The sequence below is a fragment of the Micromys minutus genome, assembly GCF_963924665.1.
Source record: "Micromys minutus genome assembly, chromosome: 29".
NCBI lineage: Eukaryota > Metazoa > Chordata > Mammalia > Rodentia > Muridae > Micromys > Micromys minutus.
The window spans coordinates 12622991-12629007 of record NC_137964.1 but is presented as its reverse complement, the minus strand read 5'-3'; positions in this window follow the sequence as shown (position 1 = coordinate 12629007).

Here is a 6017-nt window from a genome sequence, read left to right as displayed (position 1 = left end):
CTTTTCTCAGGCACTTTATCACAACAACATAAAAGTACCTAATAGAGCTATTAGAGAATAATCACGATGTCTCATTCCTTTTCAGCTGCATTAGTCACTGAAGGAGCGCTGTTATAAATGGAATCCACCCTCCCTGATTTCTCTCCCCTGCACACATCCATTTGCCCTTCTCCCCCAACCCCACCCTGACTGGGAAGCAGCACCAGACCCTTGGTGGAGGTTGAATAGAGACCAGTCCCATGCTCCTGGCCTTCCTTGTCTCCAGAACCGTGGCCACCATGATCCTTTTTATAAATGATTCAGTCTTAGCTGGGGGTACTGGCACACACCTGCCGTCTCCTTATTTGAAAGGCTGAGGCAGATGGATGACAAGTTCAGGGTCATTCTGGGCTATGTAGTTGAGACCTAGTCTCTTAGACAAAACAGAGAGAAAAAAAAAAAGAACACTAAAACAAGATGTGTGTGTACACATGCCAATGGTACACATGTAGAGGTCAGAGAACACTTTCCTACGTTGGTTCTTTCATTCTAAGATGGGTCCTGGGGATTCAGTTTGTCAGGCTTGGTGGATTGGTACTGCCTTCCCTCCCCCCACATTTCTTTCTTTCTTTTCTTTTCTTTCTTTCTTTTTTTTTTTTTTTTTTCCCGAGACAGAGTCTTTTGCATTATAGGCTCTGGCTTCGATATTTCCACGTAGCCAAGGGTGGATGACCTACAACTTCTGATGAACTATGGCAGTGTTGGGATTACAGGCCTGTGTCACTGCCTGGTTTATGTCCTGGGGATGGAACTCAGGGCTTTATGCCCACTAGGCAAATGCTCTACCAACTGAGCTGCATTCCCAGCCCTGTGTTTTTCTTTTAATGAATCTGAGCAAGACAATAGAATTCAAACTTGGCAAGATTTTGTTTGAAGACAGCTGTTTCCATCTAGAAAAGAGCATTCTGTTAGAGTAAATGTGATATCTGGTCTCGGGGATGGGGGATGGGGAGTGGGGGTAGGGGAATGACACACACACTGCACCCAGAAAGTTTCTGCCCAGCCTAAAGAGTGGTATATGTAAATTCAAGAGCTGGAGGCTGGAACATGAGGCCAAACGGTTTGCCTAGATGTATATAAACTTTTTTTAAAAAAAGATTTATTTATTTATTATATATACGAGTACACTGTAGCTGTCTTCAGACACACCAAAAGAGGGCATCAGATCTCATTACAGATGGTTGTGAGCCACCATGTGGTTGCTGTGATTTGAACTCAGGACCTCTGGAAGAGTAGTCGGAGCTCTTAACCACTGAGCCATCTCTCCAGTCATATAAGCTCCTAAAACAAACTGCTTGTGGGGGGATTGTGGGATGATGCCCATACCAAGTCATGTACATGGAGATCAGAGGACAACTTTCAAGAATCAGTTCTCTCCTCGTACGAAGGACCCAGGGATCCAACTCAGTTCCTCAGGCTTGGCAGTAAGCGCTTTTACCCACCGAGCCATCTCACGGGCTCTTCTAAGCACTTTTGGTGTCTGGAGAGACTTGTTCTCATTCGTAAATGCCACAAAGAGGAGACACACTTATCGACAGAAGGGCAACTGTCGTACTCTGTGCCGTTGAGTAATTCCGACAATATTAGTAGGAATTGGGGTACACTGGTTACTGTCTGTAGTCCCAGCTACTTAGCAAGCTGAGGCAAGGGGGCTGCATAAGCCCAGGAGCTTGAGGCCATCCTGGGCAACATAACCAGAGATTGTCTCAAAAGTGCTATTGTTGATAGAATTATCCAATTTCTGAATCTCTCTGTGTTCTTAATGTTTTCTTAAAATTTAATGCAAATTCCTTTTAAACTTAAAAATAATTATTTATTATTGTGTGGGTGTGCATGTGCCACGTGTGTGGAGGACAGAGGACAACTTGCATTAAGCTTACTTAGGTCATTTTGGAGACAAGTGCCTTTCTCTGCTGAGCCATCTCTAGGACCCCGTTTCAGGTTTTCCCATAAACGTTCACCACTGTTATTACAATGAAATAACAGTGAATCTTTTTGATGAATCTTTTATTTTAAAAAAATAAGAAGTAGTTTAGAGGCTGGAGAGATGGCTCAGCAGTTAGGAGCACTGACTGCTCTTCCAGAGGACCTTGGTTCAATCCCAGCACCTCCAAGACAGCCAAAAAGCATTTCTAACTCATGACTCCCCTTCCAGGAAACCAGTGCCCTCTGCAGGCTTCTCAGGTACTGCATGGATGATGGGTGTGGCACACAGACAGACATACAGACAAAATCCATACTCATAAGATTAAAAAAATGAACATACAGATAACATTTAGAAGAAAAAAGGTTTAACTAAGGCAGGTGAGATACTACGTACCCACTCAGGGGGCTGCATCAGGATGTGCAAGGGCTTAAAATAAAAACTACCAAGACCCCGCCTTAAAATAAAACAAACAAAAACCTTCCCAAGATTAATGGGTCTTTTAATTGCAGCACTCAAGAGGCAGAGGCAGGTTTGTCTCCATGAGTTTGAAGCCAGCTTGATTTACAAATTGAGCCCCTGCCTCAAAACAAACAAATAAACCCAACCAAAACCCCACAATCATGAAGTTAGGCACGTGGCTCACGATCCCAGCACTCAGGAGCCAGAGCAGGAGGGATGGTGAGTCCAAGGGATAGATAGCCTAGGGCATTTAATGGTATCCTGTTAAAGAGAAAAGTCTGGAAACAGGTCAGGTCTCCATGACAGATGTGCTCTTTATAGAATATTTTTATCATGGAGGGCTTTCCCACATCCATGTTCATTACCTGTCCACGGGCAGATAAACAACCCCACTGTGTGAGATTCATAAAAATAAATAAATAAATAATAAAAGCCGTGGGAGAGATGGCCGGGGACAGATCTCGTTAGTTTTTCATCTCTAAAGAAATAGAGAAAAGAAGGAAAAGTTTGAAAAGCCAAGGAAAGGAGGCCATGCAGTAGTCGGAGAGGGCGGGCAGCTCGCCCGCGGTGAGGGCGCCGCGGGGTCGCTGAGGTCCCTCCCGGTCTTTATCTTGACTGTATCTGAGAATAACCAAGAACCCGTTAAGTGGGGCAGCGCCTTGTTTGACTCTCCTCTGCAGTGAGGGGATCTTTTGAAGAACCCTTTTTTTTTCTTGAGCCTTCTCAGCATGTGAGGCCATTTTTGAACTGTATATTGGAGAATTGGGGCTCACGAGTCCTGCTTTTTTGAGCTTTTTTTTTTTTTTTTTTTTGGTGTAGAGCTCCTTGTAAGTTTTTAAAAGAAAAATCTCTTATTATAAATGGGTCACTATTCAGCCTTCAGCCCGAGGCCTAGAACTGCTCACATTTTCAGGGTCGAAGAAGATTGTATCTGGGTCCAAGTGTCCTTGAATTCTTAGATGGTTGTCTTCACAACCCCAGCTACCCCCAGCGAGCCCAAAGGGAATTTGTACAAGAGAGTGAGGCAGGATGGAAATTATGCCAGAAAACAGCTGTTTTCTTCCTTCTTTTACATTAATTTACTTTGGGCGCTCATGCGCGGGCGTATGTGTGTTCAAGCGCGTAGGTACGAATATGCCGTGGCTCACATATGGAGGTCAGAAGACGATCTGCAGAAATTAGTGTCCTCTCCACCCATGTCAGACATGGGAACGGGACTCACTGCTTGGCAGCAAACGTCTTTACCCACTGAGCCCTCTCGCCTGCCCTTCCTAAAGTTTGGGCTGCAACCTCAGTATAGGCCTCTCTTGTTCGAATCTCTCAGCTAAGCTAACCCAGTGGTGGCTATGCTTTTACCCTTTGTCCTTTTTATTTTATCATTTTGTTTGTTTTTGCTATTTGTTTTTTCTATTATGTGCTGGGGATTGAGCCCAGGGCCTCACGAATTCAATGCAAAGCTTCTATCAGTGAGCCACGTCCCCAGACCTTTACTAGACAGAGTTTACTACTGAACCACACCCCCAGCCCCTCATTGGCTATAGTCTACCACTAAGCCACGCCCCCAGCTCCTCACTGGCTAGTTGACCACTAAGCCACGCCCCCAGCCCCCTCACTGGCTAGTCTACCATTAAGCCACGCCCATAGCATGGCGAATTCTATTCAGCCTTAAGAAAGAACTCTTGCTTAGAATGCTTGATGCTCTTAAATTGGATACCCAGTCCTGTCCACACATACATGAGCTCCAGCAATACATACGCTCCCAAGCCTCAAACTAGAGATAAAAAAAAAAAAAGACTTTCCAGAAAGGCCTTTCAAGGTAGCTACAGAAAGTATATATGTAACAAAAGAACCTTATTTCCCGGGAACCATTCATGTCTAGATGGAGCTGAGCACATGAAAGCAAGAACTGTTACAGAAGCCATGTTGAAAGTGATCCCATTAGCAGGTTCCACAGGGCCTTCCCAGGAGAAGGAAGTGCATTCTGACCTGGAGAAGTGGAGAAATGGATAAAGAAGGGTAGGTGAAGGTACCGGAAGGAAAAAAAATGATATGGGAATAGATTTGAGAGCCCAGAGGCAGACAGTGATTAATTAGGCCCTTGGTGTGGGTGGAAGGTGTTTACTGGATCTGGATCTGTCTCCCCGTCCCCCCATTCCTTTCCCCCCTCTGCTTGTTTTTTTCATATCCTGGGCTCATCTTGAACTCACTATATAGCAGAGAATTTTGAACTCTTGATCTTCCTGCCTCCACCTCTCAAATACTGGGCTTATAGACATGCACTACCAAGCCTGGCTCTCCTGCTTTTGAGACACAATCTCACTGTGAAGGTCATTCTGGTATCAGACTCCCAACCTTCAATAAGTGCTGGCTACAGGCATATTCCACACTCTTTCTTCCTTCCCTTTCTCTCTCCCCCTCTTTCTTGCCAGGGTCTGTCTCTCTGGCTGGCCTGAAACACTCTGTATAGACCAGGCTGGCTTTGAGCTCACAGATATTCATCTGCCTCTGTTTTTCAAGTGCTGGGATTAAGGTTGGGTACCCCCAAACCCAGCCTACCTCCCACCCCAATCTCTCTTTCTTTTTCCTCTTCCTTCTGTTTTCCTGGAGCTCAGGTTGGCCCAAGATGGTTTTGAATTTCCAACCCTTTAGCCTCTGTCTCCCAAGCGCTGGAATGACAGGCCATCCCTGGTTTGAGGAAGTGCCAAGGATCACTGGTAGAGCTTCCTGCATGCTGGACAACTCCCTCCAACTGAGCCATGTCCTCAACCCATCCTTTTCCCCTTTTAGGATGGTTTCTGGGAGACTCAAGCTCTGCACAGCTCATCCTGGAGACAGATTACAGTGCTGTGGTGAGCGCCTCATGGATTTCCTCACAGGCTTGGACCTGTGGGTGTTTGGGTCACCAGAGATCTGCTCTTACTGCTTTTGTTTGTTATGGAGCCCAGTTTATGCCTGAGGCCAAACTGACCTGGAACTGGTGATCCTCCTGCCTCTGCCTCCCAAGTGCCAGCTAGCACACAGGTGTGCTCCCACCATGTCCATTACTCAGTGGTGTTTCTTTTTTTTAATTTACATTTATTTTTGTTTGGTTGGTTTTCTGAGACAGGGTTTCTCTGTGTAGCCCTGGCTGTCCTGGAATATAGTCTGTAGATCAGGCTGGCCCCAGACTCAGAGATCTGCCTGTTTCTGCCTCCCAAGTGCTGGGATTACAAGGCATGGCTTAGCACCTCCCAGCTTATTTCCATTGTGTGTATGTGTGTGTGAGCACATAAGTGTGCCCATCATGTATGTGTGCAAGTCAGAGGACAATTCCTGTCAGTTCTTCTCTTCCACTGTGTGGGTCCGGGGGAATCAAACCAAGGTCATCATTAGACTTCTCAGCAAGTGCTTTCACCACCTGAGCCATCTTGCCTGCCCCTTACCTTTACTTCATCATTATTATCTGTGTGTGTGGGTGTGAGAGCATGTGGCCATGTTTTGTGTGCAGAGGTCAGAGGTCAGAGAACAGCTTTCAGGAACCAGTGCTCCTCTCCCGTCCTGCGGGATCTGGGGTGTTTGAACTCAGGTCACTGGTCTCTTGCGCCATGTGTTC